Source organism: Hylobates moloch, unplaced genomic scaffold, assembly GCF_009828535.3.
Source record: "Hylobates moloch isolate HMO894 unplaced genomic scaffold, HMol_V3 SCAFFOLD_5, whole genome shotgun sequence".
In the NCBI taxonomy this organism is placed as follows: domain Eukaryota; kingdom Metazoa; phylum Chordata; class Mammalia; order Primates; family Hylobatidae; genus Hylobates; species Hylobates moloch.
Genome location: NW_026652280.1, coordinates 108,241,868 through 108,263,258, shown reverse-complemented (window position 1 = coordinate 108,263,258; position 21,391 = coordinate 108,241,868). Strand labels below are relative to the sequence as shown.

Sequence of the window (21,391 nt, the reverse complement as noted above, 5' to 3'; positions counted from 1 at the left end):
CTTCTAAAGAGGACCTAAACAAGACAACAATTGTTTATGGATGACACAAAGTTTTAGGGTAGCCATAGTTAAAGGCATAATTGATAAGGATATCTGTTACCTCTGTGGCACACAATAATTTTAACATAACAATTATAATTATTACTGATAACATACACTGAGATATATCAGAAATATAGGAGTCTCCCATAACTTTGGAGCACATACCAATAATGTATTTATACAAATATAGCCCAAAGAAAGCCAAACACCATTTTATATTTTACAATGCTTCCTGTATGATTTTATACCAAATAAGCTAAATTTTACCTTTATATTAGTGTGCTATTAATGTTAAACTCAATTGTTAATAAAACCTTGTAGACGCATTTACCCAATTTTAATATAAGATTTTTAGACACTTTTTAACCCTTTATAATTTTTGTTAAATAGCAGGTTAGTGCTTTAAGAGAAACCCATTGTGCTTTTATTTTAATGCTCAATTTACAGAAAAACTAGATGATACCTCTTCAACTTTAGCCAATATGTTTACACACAGAATTTCCTGTACAATTAACCTTCCAAAATTTTCTTAAACCTTCAAAAAAATTTTTAACCTTTTAATCTAGGTAAAAATCCACACTCTCATGCCTCCTTATAATCTTTTTGTCAAAAGTATTTGCAAACTGTTTTTTCAATAGTATTACATGCATGTTACACTGTTAACTTTTAGCAACCTTTACTTTTGTTTGTAAGTTTGGGATTTTAATTATGTACTAGATGTAGATTCTAGGACCTAGACAGAAATGCAGTTAAGGTCTGGCTTATTCCAGCATTTAACTCCATGTTTCTTAGGTTTTACCTAGCTACAAATCAGGCAATTTGTATGGCTAACAGTTATAGTGACATTTCATAAAGTATTCAGGAGGCCTACTCACTTTTAAATTGTTCAACATTTCTTATACAAATTCCCTTTATAAAATTTTTCATGACCTTCACAGACAATCTCAGACATGCCTCGACTTTCTGAATTGTTGTAAACATTTCTTTCTTTAAACAACCAATTAATTTACTTTAGGAAAAGAATTTACCATATAAGATTCATTTTTATATAAATTCTCTTCTCTTTAATATTAAAGATGATAACAGTCCTTTTCCCAAACAAACTTCCTTCATGGCTGTGGACAAGACTACCTAAGGCCATAAAATTAGAGGTTAGGGCATTTTACTAAATAGTTCAAGATGTGGCTATCTTCATTAAACCAATATTAATGTTTCGCTTATTAAAAAATTACACAAGCAAAGATTATTCTGTTTGGGCTGAGTTATAGTTTTGTAAATTCTATGTCAAATTTTGACACCTTGTAATACTTGGCAGAAATAAGTATGAAATTGCTTGATCAATAAATGCAAACAAAAATGTATGCTGGCAACTCTTAAGACATTTCTAATCTTACTGTACCAGCAAGTTTTAAAGATTAAAGTCACGTGAACTGAAAGGTCCCACAGCTTTTACTTTTCCCTTAAAAATATTTAAGTGCTTATTTTTCTTAGGTCAATTAATTAGAGCTCTTTTAATAGACATTGCATGCATAACACATATATATCCAAACAGACAATCAGAAGTAGATTCAGTAGTTATAAGGTATTTTTTTTTTTTTTTTGCTAATTTCCCAATTGGATTATTGGCCTTTGGGTGAGGCTCTTTAAGAACAGGGCTAGGAAAACAGCTTCCAGGGCCTAATAAACAAGCAGAGCTGGAAGACAAAGACTGATTTTGAGAGGTACTTATTCACCTTTAATTCCAGGGGTTCCATAAGGAAAACACAAATTTTTCCCAAAATGGGATTTGTGGAACCTTTTGTGTTTTCCCAAGGAGTCCCAGGCCATCAGAAGTCATTTTAGGGTTTTTCATACATGCACCAGGAGTGGCAAGAGGGAGTGGAGAAAAGTAATTCAGTTAACTGAGAAAAAATCTTTTCCAGGAAAACAAGATATAAGAAGAAAAAAACATAAAGGCCTTTTGAATATACTCATAGCTTGAATATCCATTTTAATTAAGCTCAGCACTCTTTTTTACTGGGTTATGTGCAGGAACTCCCTGCGCTAATGAGAGGGATTTTTAGGGAAAGATCGTAGGCACTGCTTGATGTGCGACAGATCACACATGAAAAAGGGGACATGAACGCAAGCAATGCCTTCAGCCCCAGCCACTTCCCAGAGAGGGAGAATAGCAGAGGTGGTTTTTGAACATGTAACAGGTGGAGAAGGAGGAAGAGCAGGGTTTGGAGCTGAAGGCTTGGGGACAGGAGGGGCCACCAGGGCAGAGGGTTCGAACAGGCAAGTAGCAGATGTAGGTGGAGGAGAATACAGACAGGTTCATCTGCAGGGTAAAAAGGGATTTCAGAGGAAGAAGAGACCAGGGGAGGGGTTTTATTAAGAAGAAAGATTTCATGAGGGGTGCAAGCTTGACACAGGGAGGGTTGGGATCTAACTAGAAGCAGAAGAAAGCCTGAATATAGAGAACCTCTTGCCATTTGACATTACTGGTTATAAAGTTGCCAAGGTTCCTGAGAATTTGGAAGTTAAAGGTGCCATTTTCAGGCCATCTGCTGTCATTATGCAATTTGTATTGGGGCCAGGCCATGTTGCAATAAAAAACTAAATACGTAAGCCAACTTTAGAGAGGTTATGAAGGAGACAGCACAGTGGAGAGGGCATATGAATGTGGGATTGTTTGGCACCCATGTGGACTGGTGAGAAAAAGCCAAGGGTGTCTGTTTTTTTCTAGGTGTTCCCAAGATTTCCTCTAGCTTAGTCCCACTGGTCCTCCAAGGACCGGGATGGCCGACCTGACTTTCCTGGGTACCATGAGAAAACCAGGGGAGGGCAAATTTTACCAGTCAGCTGGATTACTGTCTGATGCTGGATGTTCCAGCTGGAATTGGCAAAGGGCCTCTTAGACTGGAGCTGCACAAGGGAGAAAGAAAGAGAGAAAGAGAGAGAGAGGAGAGAGAGAGGGAGGTTGAGGGAGGAGGAGGGGAGAGAGTGAAATACACATTGCCAGTGGTTGGAGGTGGATTCCCAAGACTGAAGGTTTTGAATACTCTAGGGAGTAGCCCTGGCCAGAGCCTCACGGTTCCCTTCAGGTTACTTGTCCTCCTCATGCAAATTGCTCAAAAAAGTGAAATAGGAGAAAAGACAGGGCAGGTGGCCAGAGACCCTCAGAATCCAGGAGTTAGCTCAGGATGAGCTGCCATTGCCCACTGTTTCCTGGGTTTCAAGAGAGCTCTGCCCTCAGCACTCGTCCTGGGTTTTGGCACCAAATGTAAGAGTTAAAGAGGAAAGAAACACGAAATGTGGCTCAACAGTCAAAGACAGATTTATTTTAGAGAAATAAGCCTGAGAGGAGCTTTTGGCCAATTTCAGTCAGGAGCATTCTCTCTTATAGACTAAGAGTGTATATTGGTATTAGGGTGAGGGGGCTTATCACAAGCTAGGAGTGTTTCTGTGTGGGGGAGAAGTTTATGGCAGGGTTGGAATGTCTTTGGGCTGGATGGAAGGTTATCTTGGGGCTGACATATTTCTGACTAGAGAGGAGGTTATCTCAGGGCTAGCATGTCTCTCACTCAGGAGGGGTTTGGAATGTTTCTGGTAAGAGATGTTGATGGGATGTTGCTGACCTTAGCCATTAGGCTGATCTGCTTTGGGTTTAGTCAGTTTCTGATCAAGGTGAATTTTAAAACGCAAGTGCTTAGCCAAGATGGTGAGCTCCTGCTCTGTCAGTCCCTAATTGGTCCTACGGAGTTCTCAACCCTGTTTGCCCATTAAAATCACCTGTGGAGTTTCTACAAAATTACAGGTACTTAGGCCTCACTCCAATTAATTGCTCTTTACATTGAAAAGACAAACAAAAAAAAGCTCTTCAAGGTTAAGAAAATCTATAGCTTAAAATAATCAAACCTCAAAAATTCCAAGTTGACCCAATACAGTTTCTCTTATTGGAATGTGGGCAGAGGCCAACTCAAAAGCAAAGTTAGAGATAGCTGGGCATGAAGACTCATGTTCATAGCCCCAGCACTCTGGGAGGCTGAGGCAGGAGGATCACTTGAGTCTAGGAATTTGAGATCACTCTGAGCAACATAGGGAGACCCTGTCTCTACAAAATTAAAAATGTGTTAAAAGCCTACCTGGGCATGGTGGTGCACACCTGTGGTTCTAGCCACTCCTGAGGCTGAAGTAGTAGAATCACTTGGCCTGGGGAGTTGAGGATCATGCCACTGCACTCCAGTACTCTGGGTGACATAGCAAGTCCTGTCTCAAAATAACAAAAAACAAGTAAAAAAGTAGGTTAAAAAAAAAAAGAAAGAATACCTAAATGAATAGCCTCAGCACTGGCTTTTCCCATTCTGTGGCTGTTTACCACATTCTGTTCTCCATACAACAGCCTCAGACATGTTTTTAAGTAAATTCAAATTCTATGTCCCACCTATTTAAAACCTTTCTGTGGCTTCCCATTCCATTAACTGTACACTCTAAACTGATCTCCAGCTCTCCTGGGCACTACATGATCTGCTCATCCTTCCAACTCATTTCCTCATCACTCTCCCTTTTACTCACAATGCCTCAGCCAGACTGGCCTCTCTTCTCTTCCATAAATACGCAATACTTTCTTGCCTCTAGATCTTCACATTTATCATTCCGTTTATATAAAATGGTGTTCCTAATCTTCTCATGGTTGGCTCTCTGTTGACATGTAGATCTCAGTTGAAATGTCACTGCCCTGATGAAGTGAGACGTCCCTGATCATCCTCTCCTGAATATGCTCTGCTTCACTCATCACATCACAGAGATTCTCCCCTCCTAGCTGTTAAAACAATATGCAACTAACTTCTCAGTTGTAGATTTTATTGGTTATCTGTACCTGCATAGGGACCTTGGACAGTCTTGCTCCCTGCTACATTCCCAAGAGCCCAGAATCATGTCCAATGTCATAGAGGGCTTTATAAATATTTATTAAATAAATTAATCCAGGAAGGCAAAGCCAGATCAAAATACAACATCACATCTGGAGAATTATAGCAGTCAGAGGAGGAAAACAGTGAGTTAGGATGGAACTCAGCAGAATGGGTCACTACCTAAACAGACCTGAAAAGTCTTCTATGATTCCTCAACTGGACACTTTCCTGCATGAACCCATGCCACAGTAAAGGTCCACTTTTTCCCAGATTAACCCACAGAGTCAAGGGCTGGGTCAAGAGATCATTAGCATGGAAAATGTCAAAAGAGAAAGCAGTCCCACAGCAGTCTCCCTGGTAATAACTTTGAAGCCTATTTGCTTAACCCAAATATATGTATAGGGTGTCCACCACCCTATATTTAGAAAGGGAAAATGAAGTTAAGTCATACAGCCTGCTTGCCTATAACTGCAATTCAGAACCCAGAATTTAAAAAAAGTGAACACCCAAACCTTCAAATAAGTAGTCTGTTTAAAAAACAAATTCATAAAGTGTATGACTCAAAGGAGTTTCTTTGATTATTCTCAGAACAAAAGATCTTAACAGAGCAGATCAGAAATGACTGAAACAGCCAGTGGATTATAATTTTTTGCACATCCTTTATACCTCTAGGAGATTATTATGGAACATTGCACTCTGGACAGAAGAGCTATACCTATAAAATATTTCCCAACAGAAATCATACTATCTATCTATTAAACAGTACAGCACAGAAAAACCAGATTAAAGGGGAAAAAAAGCAGGTGTCATTAGAATACTTGGAAGAATAGTGGATACTTGGGGAATTGTGGTCATTGCAAAGAGTTCTCAGAAGGCTACATTAGATGTCATTGTTAATGGGTTGGTAAAAACAAAAGGAAAATAGACCACGATCCCAGTGTTAGGCCTTAACTTTATATTCAGGTCTCAAATTGGCTGCTGCATTGGTGGGTTGATAATTTGAGGCCAAGGAGAGGTCTTTGATCTTGCAGCAAGGATGGATTGCCCGTGCTGAAAGTTTAGGGACATATTAAGAAAGCACATGTCTAGAGGCAACTGTCTGGCTGACACAGTAGTCACAGTTGCATTGTGGGACAGGATACCTAGATGGCCATGGGCCTTGAAGATGACCTTCAAGACCCTGATTTCTGTTACATGTGACTTGTAAAAAATGGAAGCATCATGGTTTAGTCTGTTTGTGCTAGTATAATAAAATATATTTGATCAGATAATTTACACATAAAAGAATGTTATTTCTCATGTTCCAGAGGCTGGAAAGTCCATGATCAAGGTATCAGTATGTTCCATGTCTGGTGAGAGCCCACTGTCTCTTTCCAAATGGGTTCTTGTTGCTGCATCCTCAGCAGGAGATGGACAATGTGTTTTCATGAGGCAGAAGAATGGAAGGGGCCACCTACTTCCCTCAAGTTCTTTTATAAGGTCACTACTCCCATTCATGAGGGCCCTGTCCTCATACATTAATCTGTTTCTAAAGTCCTCAGCTCTAAATACTAATGCATTGGCAATTAAGTTTCAACACATGAATTTGGAGGGAACACATTCAGACTATACAATTTCACAAGATCAAGAAGAAATATGGGACAAGGGTGATCTTGGTACAGCCTAACTCACGCACTGCTGCAATGAACTTTGGCCATTATTTTTACTTTGAATCACAGAGCCAAGGCCAGAGACAAGAAGGAATGGGAAGAAAAAAATACCCTAAAATATTCATTCTCATGACCAAGATGTTACAGGATTTTATGGCCCATTGGCTAATGGCTATTCTGTGCAAAGCACTGACCTCTAAGAAAAGTAGTAGAAAGAGAGTTTTCAGATAAGAGATTCAGGAACTGTCAAAACAAATTAAAATTGACTAGTCCTGTTATTCCACAGTAAATGAGAAAGGAGATATCTTTATTCTAGTCATATTGGATAGCTTTAGTAGACAGATGAAGGCTTTCTCAACAAAGTACAGAAGAGCTAAACTAATGGCAGAGATTAAGTCTAAGAAATCTCTTACCCTGGGGTCCCCATGAACATGACCTCAGACAGTGGGCAGACTCATGAGAGAGCTGTCTCACCAGCCACATCTCATAGCATATGACCAAACCTAGCAGACTTTGCTCTCCTCTGGCCTGATCCCCAGCCTTCACACCCCAGCCATCTATCAGGAATCAGCCTCATGAACAGCGGGACTTGGTGCCCTTTCTAGATGTTTACTCTTTGGAAGTTCACTTCTAGATCATTGAACTCTTTGTCAGATACCAGTTTTCTCAGCCTCCTTCCATTTGTATTAAGTTCATAACTGTGGTTTCATGATTCTCCTCACATCAGAAAAAGATAAGAACATCTCAACTAAATTGTTCTTTATGGTTAAGAATATAAATAAATAAAGCCTTGAAGATAAGACTTGAAATCAGAGAAAAGGTAAGTAGCATAACGTCCTCCCCTCCAAATAGCCAATCACAGCCCTGTAAATCAATTTTATTTCATGCTTTCCTGCTGGCTGGTAATCACATTGCAAAAATTCCCAGTGTGTGTTTTTTTGTTTGTTTGTTTGTTTGTTTGTTTTCAGGCACTTCAATGCAGGCATAATGGCCTGCGTAAGGTCATCTCTTCAACCCTGAAATCATCAGCTGAGTACTTGTGAGAGACATTACAGATTGGTTTGGGCTAAGAGTGAAACAAATCACATGAGCATATGGTATTAAAGCAATGTGGTATACACACAGTGATGTTAACTTACTTTATAAAAGAATGTAGTAGAAGCTGTCTTTGAATACAGCTATCTGGTGACGACTTTGCTCCCAGATACACATGTATGTAATTTTTTAAGTTGTGTCTGGGCTTAGAGGTCTAGATCCAAAATTACAAGGGAAATAAGCTAGAATATTATCAAGATAAAATCAAAAGGCTGTTCTCCATTGCTCAGAAACGTGAAAAAAGGAATGCCCACAGTAAACTGAAGAGGTACATATGAAATCTCAGAACGAATCTCTTAACTTCTAAAAATGTGTTACATTTGGAATGCAATCTGATATAGGTATTCACAAGAACTGAGCAGACACCTCACCAAAGAAGATATATAGCTTAAAAAAAAGCATATGAAAAGATACTAAACATTATATATCATTAGAGAATTGCAAACTAAAATGAAAATGAGATACCACTGCACACCCATTAGAATGGTGAAAATCCACAACACTGACAACACCAAGTGCTAGCAAGAATGTGGAGCATCAGGAATTTCATCCATTGCTGGTGGGGATGCAAAATGGTACAGATACTTTGTAAGGCAGTTTGGCAGTTTCTTATAAAACTGAACATATCCTTACCATATGATCCAGCAATCATGCTCCATTGCATTTACACAAATAAATAGGGAACTTATGTCTACACAAATACCTACTTTTAGGTTTGATCTTTATAGTAGTTTTATCCATGATTATCAAAACTTGGAAGCAGCCAAATTGTCCTTCAGCAGGAGAATATACAAATAAACGGTGGGACATCCAGACAATGGTATGTTATTCAGTGCCAAAAAAATAGCTATCAAGCCTTAAGTAACATGGAGGAAACTTAAATGTATATTATTATATGCAAGAAGCTAATATGAACAGGCTATATGCAGTGTGATTTCAACTATATGACATTCTGGAAAAGGCAACCGTGGAGACAGTAAAAAGATCAATGGCTGTCAGAGTCAGGGTGCACAGAGGAATGAATAGGCAAAGCACAGAGGATTTTTAGGGCAGATGATACTAAAATGGTGGTGACATGTCATTACACATTTGTCAAAACTCAGAGAATGTGCAAGACCAAGAGTAAACTTTGGACTTTGAGTGATAAAGATGTATCAATGCAGGTCAACTCATTGTAACAAATGTACCATTCTGGTAGAGGGTGTTGATAGTGGGGGAGGCTATGTATGTGTTGGGGTGGGAGTATACGAGAACTCTCTGCATTTTCCCTCAGTTTTGTTGTGAAGCTAAAACTATTACAGAAAATAAAGTCCATTTTAAAAGTTAAATGAGATAATATATGTAAAGCACCTGATACATTGTAAAGGACTCAATTAATATATTAAAGCTCATATGTGGAGCTTGCTATGTGCAAGGAGATGTCCCACATGACCACTTGGTCTGATCTTAACTGATTATTCTTTAAAATAAATTTCTGGAGTGGACTTGCTGGGTCAAGTGTGTGAAAGTTTACAATATTTTGTCAGATACTCATTAGAAATTTGTATCAACTTACACTTCCACAAATAACATGCTTGTCTCCCCACATCTTCACCAACACTTGGTAACTTCAGGTATTCTAATATTTGCTAAATTACTTGTGGCTTTCAAACTGGGTTCAATGAAGGGATAATGTTCTTTGTAATGCAAAAGAAATCCCCAAGGAAAGAAGGCAGCTTGTTGGAAATATGACAGTCTACCTCTTTTTTTCCCTTAAACATTGGGGTTCCAAGAGCTCTTGAATTGACATAAAGCTCTGTTTTCACCTTAAGATTCCACTGGAGAAAGGTCTACTTTCAAGTTCACTTATATAGTTGTTGGAAGATTCAGTTCTTGTAAGGTTATTAGACTGAGAGCCTCAGTTTCCCCTTGACTGTTGGCTGCTCTCAGTCCCTTACTATATTGTCCTCTCCACCAGGGCAACTTGCTTCATCAAAGCCAATGAGAAAGAGCAACTGTAAAACAAGTTGAAAGTCACAATCCTTACTAACCTAATCATGAAAGTGGCATTCTATCATTTTTGTTATATTATACTAGTTAAAAGCAAGTTACTAGGTACAACCCACACAGAAGTGGTACAAATATCAGGAGGTAGAGATCACTGGAGTCACCTTAGAGGCTGGCTACCATATCATTACTGTTAGCCTCTGGAACTCTTGGTTGAAGGGCATCTATTTGACCTCTCCTCCAAGATAATTGGCAGACAGAGTAATAAGTAGGAGATGGAAAAGAGATTTTGCTAAAGTCTCTCTTTTCCTCTCATACTATCCCTGGGGCTGGTGGTCCAGGGGTCTTATTCCTTGAAGGCCATGTGGGCAATGAGGTTCACCACCCTGTTGTCATAGTCAGATTCATTGTCATACCAGGAAATGAGCTTGATAAAGTGGTCATTAAGGGCAATGCCAGTCCCAGCATTGAAGGTGGAAAAGTGTGTGATGCTGATAAAGTTGGAGGAGACAACCTGGTGCTCAATGTAGCCCAGGATGCCCTTGAGGGAGCTTGCCAATGCTGTTTCACCACCTTCTTGATGTCATCATATTTGGCAGGTATTTCCTGATGGCAGGTCAGATTCATGACCAACGCATTGGTGGTAGGGACACGGAAGGCCATGCCATTGAACTTCCTGTTCAGCTGAGGGATGACTTTGCCCTTAGGCTTGGCAGTGACAGCAGATGTAGTGATGATGTTCTGGAGAACCCCATGTCCATTATGACAGTTTCCTGAAGCAGACATCCACAGTTTTCCGGGTGGCAGTGATGATATGGACTATGGTCATGAGTACTCCCATAACATCAAAGTTGTCATGGATGACCTTGGCCAGGAGTGCTAAGCAGTTGGTGGTACAGGATGTATTGCTGATGATCTTGAGGCTGTTGTCATAGTTCTGATTGTTCACACTCATCACAAACATGGTTACGTCAGCAGAGGGGGCAGAGATGATGACCCTTGTGGCTCACCCCTGAAAGTGAGCCCCAGCCTTCTCCATGGTGGTGAAGACACCAGTGGACTCCACTACGTACTCAGTGTCAGCATTACCATATTTGATTTTGGTGAGATCTAGCTCCTAGAAGATGGTGATGGAATTTCCATTGATGACAAGCTTCCCGTTCTCAGCCTTGGCAGTGCCATGGAATTTGCCATGGGTGGAATTATACTGGAACATGTAGGGCTTGAAGTTAAGGTCAATGAAGGGGTCATTGATGGCAACAATATCCACTTTACCAGAGTTCAGAGCAGCCCTTGAGACCAGGAGCCCAAATATGGCCAAATCCATTGACTCCAGGCTTCACCTTCACCATGGTGTCTCAGGGATGCAGCTGGCGCTGCATGAGATGTGGCTGTCTATTGAATGGGAGAAGCAGAAAGCTACAGCATATTATTTAACCCATAATTATCATATTGAGAGATTCTTTGTGAACTCTGATGCCAATAGGTGGTGACTCAGATGGGCATCATTTGACATAGCAGGCTAACATCCCCTGAACATGTGGACAATTCAGTTGTCTCAGTATCACTTGTTTAAAAGACTATCATTTTCCCTCATTGAATTTACTTTTGTCAAAATCAATTGGCCATATGATTTTGGCCATTAACTCACACATAAGCAAAAGTTCTCTCAAAATGGGTTATAGGCCTAAATTTCAGGGGTAAACCATACACTTCTTTGAAGAAAACATAAATTAACATGTTCATGACCTTAAACAAAGAAAAAAATCTTTTTCTGCCAAACAAAAAAAGTTAAAAAATGAGACATGATCAAAACTAAAAACGTTTGCTCTTTAAAAGACATCAATAAGAAAATGAAAAGATAAGCCACAGAATGAGAAAAAATATCAAAACATATATTTGATAAAGCACTTCTATCCAGAATATAAAATACCATTACAACTAAAGAACACAAGGATAAATGACCCACTTTTAAAAACAGTAAAATATTTGAATAGTCAATTAACCAAAAAGGTGTAAGAATGGCCAATAAAGTACATGAAAAGACAGTCAGCATCACCAGTCAGCAGGGAAATGAAAATCAAAACTACAGTGTGACACCACTTCTTACCCACTAGAATGCTATAATAAAACAGAAAGACAATAACAATTGGAAGAGGGGTGGAGCCAAGATGGCTGAATAGGAACAGCTCTGGTCTACAGCTCCCAGCATGAGTGACACAGAAGACGAGTGATTTCTGCATTTCCATCTGAGGTACCAGGTTCATCTCACTAGGGAGTGCCAGACAGTGGGAGCAGGACAGTGGGTGCAGCGCACCGCGCCTGAGCAGAAGCAAGGCAAGGCATGGCCTCACTCGGGAAGTGCAAGGAGTCAGGGAGTTCCCTTTCCTAGTCAAAGAAAGGGGTGACAGACGGCACCTGGAAAATTGGGTCACTCCCACCCTAATACTGCGCTTTTCCAGTGGGGTTAAAAAATGGCACACCAGGAGATTATATCCTGCATCTGGCTGGGAGGGTCCTATGCCCACAGAGTCTCGCTGATTGCTAGCACAGCAGTCTGAGATTAAGATGCAAGGTGGCAGCGAGGCTGGGCGACTGGCGCCTGCCATTGCCCAGGCTTGAATAGGTAAACAAAGCAGCCGGGAAGCTTGAACTGGATGGAGGCCGCCACAGCTCAAGGAGGCCTGCCTGCCTCTGTAGGCTCCACCTCTGGGGGCAGGGGCACAGACAAACAAAAAGACAGCAGTAACCTCTGCAAGCTTAAATGTCCCTGTGTGACAGCTTTGAAGAGAGTAGTGGTTCTCCCAGCATGCAGCTGGAGATCTGAGAACAGGCAGACTGCCTCCTCAACTGGGTCCCTGACCCCTGAGCAGCCTAGCTGGGAGGCACCCCCCAGTAGGGGCAGACTGACACCTCACATGGCCGGGTACTCCTCTGAGACAAAACTTCCAGAGGAATGATCAGGCAGCAGCATTTGGGGTTCACCAATGTCCGCTGTTCTACGGCCACCGCCATTCTGCAGCCACCGCTGCTGATACCCAGGCAAACAGGGTCTGGAGTGGACCTCTAGCAATCTCCAACAGACATGCAGCTGAGGGTCCTGTCTGTTAGAAGGAAAACTAACAAACAGAAAGGACATCCACACCAAAAACCCATCTGTACGTCACCATCATCAAAGACCAAAAGTAGACAAAACTACAAAGATGGGGAAAAAACAGAGCAGAAAAACTGGAAACTCTAAAAAGCAGAGCACCTCTCCTACTCCAAAGGAACGCAGCTCCTCACCAGCAATGGAACAAAGCTGGACAGAGAATGACTTTGACAAGTTGAGAGAAGAAGGCTTCAGATGATCAAACTACTCTGAGCTACAGGAGGAAATTCAAACCAATGGCAAAGAAGTTCAAAACTTTGAAAAAAAAATTAGACTAATGGATATCAAGAATAACCAATGCAGAGAAGTCCTTAAAGTAGTTGATGGAGCTGAAAGCCAAGGTTGGAGAACTATGTGAAGAATGCAGAAGCCTCAGGAGCTGATGTGATCAACTGGAAGAAAGGGTATCAGTGATGGAAGATGAAATGAATGAAATGAACCAAAAAGGGAAGTTTAGAGAAAAAAGAATAAAAAGAAATGAACAAAGCCTCCAAGAAATATGGGACTGTGAAAACACCAAATCTATGTCTGATTGGTGTACCTGAAAGTGATGAGGAGAATGGAACCAGTTGGAAAACACTCTGCAGGATATTATCCAGGAGAACTTCCCCAATCTAGCAAGGCAGGCCAACTTTCAGATTCAGGAAATACAGATAACACCACAAAGATACTCCTTGAGAAGAGCAAGTCCAAGACACATAATTGTCAGATTCACCAAAGTTGAAATCAAGGAAAAAATGTTAAGAGCAGCCAGAGGGAAAGGTCGGGTTACCCACAAAGGGAAGCCCATCAGACTTACGGCGGATATCTCGGCAGAAACTCTACAAGCCAGAAGAGAGTGGGGGCCAATATTCAACATTCTTAAAAGAATTTTCAACCCATAATTTCATATCCAGCCAAACTAAGCTTCATAAGTGAAGGAGAAATAAAATCCTTTACAGACAAGAAAATGCTGAGAGATTTTGTCACCACCAGGCCTGCCCTAAAAGAGTGCCTGAAGGAAGCACTAAACATGGAAAGGAACAACCAGTACCAGCCACTGCAGAAACATGCCAAAATGTAAAGACCATCAAGGCTAGGAAGAAACTGCACCAACTAATGAGCAAAATAACCAGCTAACATCATAATGACAGGATCAAATTCACACATAACAATATTAACTTTAAATGTAAGTGGGCTAAATGCTCCAATAAAAAAACACAGGCTGACAAATTGGATAAAGAGTCAAGACCCATCAGTGTGCTGTATTCAGGAAACCCACCTCATGTACAGAGACATGCATAGGCTCAAAATAAAGGGATGGAGGAAGATCTACCAAGCAAATGGAAAACAAAAAAAGGAAGGGGTGGCAATCCTAGTCTCTGATAAAACAGACTTTAAACCAACAAAGATCAAAAGAGACAAAGAAGGCCATTACATAATGGTAAAGGGATCAATTCAACAAGAAGAGCTAACTATCCTAAATATATATGAACCCAATACAGGAGCACCCAGATTCATAAAGCAAGTCCTGAGTGACCTACAAAGAGACTTAGACTCCTGTACATTAATAATGGGAGATTTAACACCCCACTGTCAACATTAGACAGATCAACGAGACAGAAAATTAAAAAGGATACCCAGGAATTGAACTCAGCTCTGCACCAAGCGGACCTCATAGACATCTACAGAACTCTTCACCCCAAATCAACAGAATATACATTCTTTTCAGCACCACACCACACCTTTTCCAAAATTGACCACATAGTTGGAAGTAAAGCACTCCTCAGCAAATGTAAAAAAACAGAAATTATAACAAACTGTCTCTCAGACCACAGTGCAATCAAACTAGAACTCAGGATTAAGAAACTCACTCAAAACCGCTCAACTACATGGAAACTGAACAACCTGCTCCTGAATGACTACTGGGTACATAACAAAATGAAGGCAGAAATAAAGATGTTCTTTGAAACCAACGAGAACAAAGACACAACATACTAGAATCTCTGGACACATTCAAAGCAGTGTGTAGAGGGAAATTTATAGCACTAAATGCCCACAAGAGAAAGCAGGAAAGATCTGAAATTGACACCCTAACATCACAATTAAAAGAACTAGAAAAGCAAGAGCAAACACATTCAAAAGCTAGCAGAAGGCTAGAAATAACTAAAATCAGAGCAGAACTGAAGGACATAGAGGCACAAAAAACCCTTCAAAAAATTAATGAACCCAGGAGCTGGTTTTTGGAAAAGATCAACAAAATTGATAGACCACTAGCAAGACTAATAAAGAAGAAAAGAGAGAAGAATCAAATAGATGCAATAAAAAATGATAAAGGGGACATCACCACTGATCCCACAGAAGTAAAAACTACCATCAGACAATACTACAAACACCTTTATGCAAATAAACTAGAAAATCTAGAAGAAATGGGTAAATTCCTCGACATATACACCGTGCGAAGACTAAACCAGGAAGAAATTGAATCTCTGAAAAGACCAATAACAGGCTCTGAAATTGTGGCAATAATCAATAGCTTACCAACCAAAAAAAGTTCATGACCAGATGGATTCACAGCCGAATTCTACCAGAGGTACAAGGAGGAGCTGGTACCATTCCTTCTATAACTATTCTAATCAATTGAAAAAGAGGGAATCCTCCCTAACTCATTTTATGAGGCCAGCATCATCCTGATACCAAAGCCTGGCAGAGACACAACCAAAAAAGAGAATTTTAGACCAGTATCCTTAATGAACATTGATGCAAAAATCCTCAATAAAATACTGGCAAATCGAATCCAGCAGCACATCAAAAAGCTTATCCAACATGATCAAGTGGGCTTCATCCCTGGGATGCAAGGCGGGTTCAACATATGCAAATGAATAAATGTAATCCAGCATATAAACAGAACCAAAGACAAAAACCACATGATTATCTCAATAGATGCAGAAAAGGCCTTTGACGAAATTCAACAATCCTTCATGCTAAAAACTCTCAATAAATTAGGTATTGATGGGATGTATTTCAAAATAATAAGAGCTATCTATGACAAACCCACAGCCAATATCATACTGAATGGGCAAAAACTGGAAGCATTCCCTTTGAAAACTGGCACAAGACAGGGATGTCCTCTCTCACCACTCCTATTCAACATAGTGTTGGAAGTGCTGGCCAGGGCAATTAAGCAGGAGAAGGAAATAAAGGGTATTCAAATAGAAAACAAGGAAGTCAAATTGTCCCTGTTTGCAGATGACATGATTGTATATCTAGAAAACCCCATCGTCTCAGCCCAAAATCTCCTTAAGCTGATAAGAAACTTCAGCAAAATCTCGGGATGCAAAATCAATGTGCAAAAATCACAAGGATTCTTATACACCAATAGCACACAAACAGAGAGCCAAATCATGAGTGAACTCCCATTCACAATTGCTTCAAAGAAAATAAAATACCTAGGAATCCAACTTACAAGGGATGTGAGGGACTTCTTCAAGGAGAACTACAAACCACTGCTCAATGAAATAAAAGAGGATACAAACAAATGGAAGAACATTCCATGCTCATGGGTAGGAAGAATCAATATTGTGAAAATGGCCATACTGCCCAAGGTAATCTGTAGATTCAGTGCCATCCCCATTAAGCTACCAATGACTTTCTTCACAGAATTGAAAAAACTACTTTAAAGTTCATATGGAACCAAAAAAGAGCCCACAACACCAAGTCAATCCTAAGCCAAAAGAACACAGCCGGAGGCATCACGCTACCTGACTTCAAACTATACTACAAGGCTACAGTAACCAAAACAGCATCGTACTGCTACCAAAACAGAGACACAGATCAATGGAACAGAACAGAGCCCTCAGAAATAATGCTGCATATCTACAACCATCTGATCTTTGACAAATCTGACAAAAACAAGCAATGGGAAAAGGATTCCCTATTTAATAAATGGTGCTGGGAAAACTGGCTAGCCATATGTAGAAAGCTGAAACTGGATCTCTTCCTTACACCTTATACAAAAATTAATTCGAGATGGATTAAAGACTTACATGTTAGACCTGAAACCATAAAAACCCTAGAAGAAAACCTAGGCAATACCATTCAAGACATAGGCATGGGCAAGGACTTCATGTCTAAAACACCAAAAGCAATGGCAACAAAAGCCAAAATTGACAAATGGGATCTAATTAAACTCAAGAGCTTCTGCACAGCAAAAGAAACTACCATCAGAGTGAACAGGCAACCTACAAAATGGGAGAAAATTTTTGCAACCTACTCATCTGACAAAGGGCTAATATCCAGAATCTACAATGAACTCAAACAAATTTACAAGAAAAATACAAACAACCCCATCAAAAAGTGGGTGAAGGACGTGAACAGACACTTCTCAAAAGAAGACATTTATGCAGCCAAAAAACACATGAAAAAATGCCCATCATCACTGGCCATCAGAGAAACGCAAATCAAAACCACAATGAGATACCATCTCACACCAGTTAGAATGGCCATCATTAAAAAGTCAGGAAACCACAAATGCTGGAGAGGATGTGGAGAAATAGGAACACTTTTACAGTGTTGGTGGGACTGTAAACTAGTTCAACCATTGTAGACGTCAGTGTGGCAATTCCTCAGGGATCTAGAACTAGAAATACCATTTGACCCAGCCATCCCATTACTGGGTATATACCCAAAGGACTATAAATCATGCTGCTATAAAGACACAAGCACACGTATGTTTATTGCGGCATTATTCACAATAGCAAAGACTTGGAACCAAACCAAATGTCCAACAACGATAGACTGGATTAAGAAAATGTGGCACATATACACCATGGAATACTATGCAGCCACAAAAAAATGATGAGTTCATGTCCTTCGTAGGGACATGGTTGAAACTGGAAACCATCATTCTCAGCAAACTATCGCAAGGACAAAAAACCAAACACTGCATGTTCTCACTCGTAGCTGGGAATTGAACAATGAGAACACATGGACACAGGAAGGGGAACATCACACTCCGGGGACTGTTGTGGGGTAGGGGGAGGAGGGAAGGATAGCATTTGGAGATATATCTAATGCTAAATGAGGAGTTAATGGGTGCAGCACACCAGCATGGCACATGTATACATATGTAACAAACCTGCACATTGTGCACATGTACCCTAAAACTTAAAGTATAATAAAATAATAAAATAAAATAAAATAAATTAAAAATTAAAAAAACAATTGGAAGAAGTGAAAAACAATGATGTGAAAAATTGAACTACTCATGCAGTGCTGATGGGACATGCAGTCACATTGGAAAACATTGCCAGTTTCTTAAAATGTTAAATTTACATTTACCTTATGATCTAGCACTTTCACTCCTAGCTATTTACCCCAAAGAAACAAAAATTATGTCCACACAACACATGAATGTGAATATTCACAGCAGCTTTATCCATAATAGTCCATAAAGTGGAAACACATCAAATATCGATCAACTGATGAATGAATAAACAAATGGGAGCCATCCCTACAATTTAATAGGGTTTGGCACCTAAAAGGAGTAAAATACTGATACATGCTACAACATAGATGAACCACAAAAGAACATTAAGCTGGCCAGGTGTGGTGACTCATGCCTATAATACCAGCACTTTGGGAGGCCAAGGTGGGTGGATCATTTGGGGTCAAAAGTTTAAATCAGCCTGGCCAACAGGTGAAATCCCGCCTCTACTAAAAATACAAAAATTACCCAGGCATGGTGGCAGGTGCCTGGAGGCTGAGGCAGGAGAATCACTTGAACTCAGAGGTGGAGGTTGAAGTGAGCCAACATCACACCACTGCACTCCAGCCTGGGCAACAGAGCGAGACTCTGTCTCAAAAAAGAGAAAAAAGTGTATTAAGCTAAGTGAAAGAATAGAAATACAAAGACCAAATATTCTATGATTCCATTTATATAATGTCTAGAAAAGGCAAATCTGTAAAGTCAGTGAGTCAATTAAAGGTTGCCTTGAGCTGTGAGTAAGAGTAAGGAATGGTGACTGGTGAGCACGAGAGATTTCTTAGGAATGATAGAAATGTTGGAAAACAGGATTGCAGTGATGGTCCACACAAGTATAAAATTTTACTAAAAATAATTGAACTGTACACTTAAAACAAGCAAATGTGATGTCAATTATACCTCAGTAAACCTGTTTAAAAATAAAAGAAAGTTGGTAGTATAGTTCCCAATCACTCTGGACCTTTGTTTTATTTCTCCCTTTCTTTAGGGCTTATATTTATTGCTTCCACTCAGAGACTCCAAGACACATGAGCTGAAATCTACCAGCCTCCAGAACGTTCAACAGCTGAAAGAAAGTCTGGCCGCACGCTGAAGGCAATGGGGGGATCTGTAAGGTGCACTCCAGCACCTGCTACAGCAGGCAAAGGCATGCGATGCACCTAGGTAGTTTCAGATAGTGCTCCACAAGTCTCAGCAAGACCCAGAGCCTGTAGATAGTTCTGATAGTTTCAGAGAACAAGCTGCTACATCTTGTAGCACAAGGCCAACGTTTCCTAGGCAAGTGGTTTTGAAGCATTGGTAGTGAGGTCCAAAGTAGAAGATGAATGTCTACAACATGGAGGAGGGCAAGACCCAGGGTGGGGTGTCAAACTAAATCATTTGTACAGTATTACTTTCAACAACTGCAGAAAGCATTCTTTTCAAGTGCTTATGGCATGTTCACCAATGTAGACCATATGCTGGACCATAAAACAAATCTCAGTAAATATCCAAGAATCAAAATCATACAGTGTATATGCTCTGGCCACAGTAGTATTTAATTAGAAATCCATAACAATGAGATATCTAGAAAATCCTCAGTTTTAGAAAACAAGCAACACACTTCTGCATAACACTTGGGTCAGAGAAGAAATCACAAGACAAAATTTTAAATATTATTAACTGAATGATGATAACCCAATACATCAAAATGTTGGATACAGCTCACATAGTGCTAAAGAGAAATTTACAACTTTTAATGCCTATAGTGGAAATAGGAAAGGAGTAAAGACAGACAATTTTCTATGCTTTTATTATTGGAATCCTGAAAAATGGGGCTGGGTGAGGTGGCTCACACCTGTAATCCCAGCACTTTGGGAGGCTGAGGGGTGCAGATCACGAAGTCAGGAGTTTGATACCAGCTGGTTAACATGATGAAACCCCACCCCTACTGAAAATACAAAAATTAGCCCAGTGCAGTGGCCGGCAACTGTAATCCCAGCTACTTGGGAGGCTGAGGGGGGAGAATTGCTTGAACCCGGGAGGCAGAGGTTGCAGTGAGCTGCGATGGTGCCCCTGCACTTCAGCCTGGGTGACAGAGCAAGACTCCATCTCAAAAAAAAAAAAAATCTGAAAAATAAGACTGAAAAAAAAAACAAAATTAATAAATGTAAGCCAATAATAAAAATAATGAAAATCATGAAATAGAAAAATAAGAGAGACAATCAACGGTCAATTTTTCTGTACTCCCTGCACAAAACTTCATTTCAAAATAATTATATATTTAAATATATATACAGAACCACAGAGATTTTAGGAGAAAAAATTAGGGAAATATAGAAATAAAATGAGAACTGTGGGAATAAAAATCAGAAAGTAGTTGCCTGTGAGGTAGATTGGGGGAAGGGCAGGGAATTAACAGGGAACAGGCAGAAAACAACTTTCTGGAGTGAAGGAAATGGTCTACATTTTTTGGGGGGTGGTACTTACATGGGCATATATAACTGTCAAGGTCCACTGAACTGAACACTTAAGACCTGGGCATTTTAATGCATGTAAATTATATTTCAATTTTTTTAAGTAAAGTGTCTTGGGAAGCTTATGGCGGTAATATTTGGGCAGTTCTGGGGCATAGGCTTCAGAAGCATTCACTGCATGTCCAGTTCAAGAATTTGCTGAGAATCGTTTTGCAGCCAAAAATATGGGATAAGTTCAAATATCTATGATAAGAGTCATTGGGGCATAAAACCACAAATCCCCACTCTTGTGATACAGGCCATATCATTAAGTGGTTATCACCAGATAGCTTTCCTTCAGTGATGTTCTTCATCTAGGAACCCAGGGCTCTCCAGGGGAAAATGATCATTGAGGTTTCAGATATATTGGGTAGGAAAGAAAGTCACCTCACATAAAACTAAGTGATTGGAGCTGTCACCATTGCAAATTTCTAAATTTTGCAAGACAGCAGCAATATTTCAAATGATAGTCTGAGAGAGGAGATAATGGGCTTACATAGATTTCCCTCCAGATGGATTTACTGAACAAGGGCACAATTCAAATTGCACTTGCAGATTTCTCCTGGTCTAGTTTAAGTTCACAGATTGTGGATCCCAGACAGCTGGTATCAACTGACTAGTGTCCTGTTAAGGCTAAACCCAAGACTCTGCCACACAGCAGCATTAGGATGGGACTTCTCTTCCTGTTCCTGGGAAGAATTAGAGATATAACCCAAAGGTCACTATTTTTCTCAGATAAGGATCCTGCAGGAGGAGAGAGCAATGAGTACGTGGCCAGAGATCAAAGTGATAAGAGTTGGGCCAGAAGCCAGTGCATAAAGCTTCAGACCTGCCAC

General features: G+C 40.0%; 1 pseudogene; it reads right to left on the bottom strand.

Annotated features, from left to right (window-relative positions):
• Nucleotides 1-10,013: 10,013 nt before the first annotated feature.
• On the bottom strand, nucleotides 10,014-11,019 carry LOC116469524 (glyceraldehyde-3-phosphate dehydrogenase-like; annotated as a pseudogene).
• Between the last annotated feature and the right edge of the window lie 10,372 nt (nucleotides 11,020-21,391).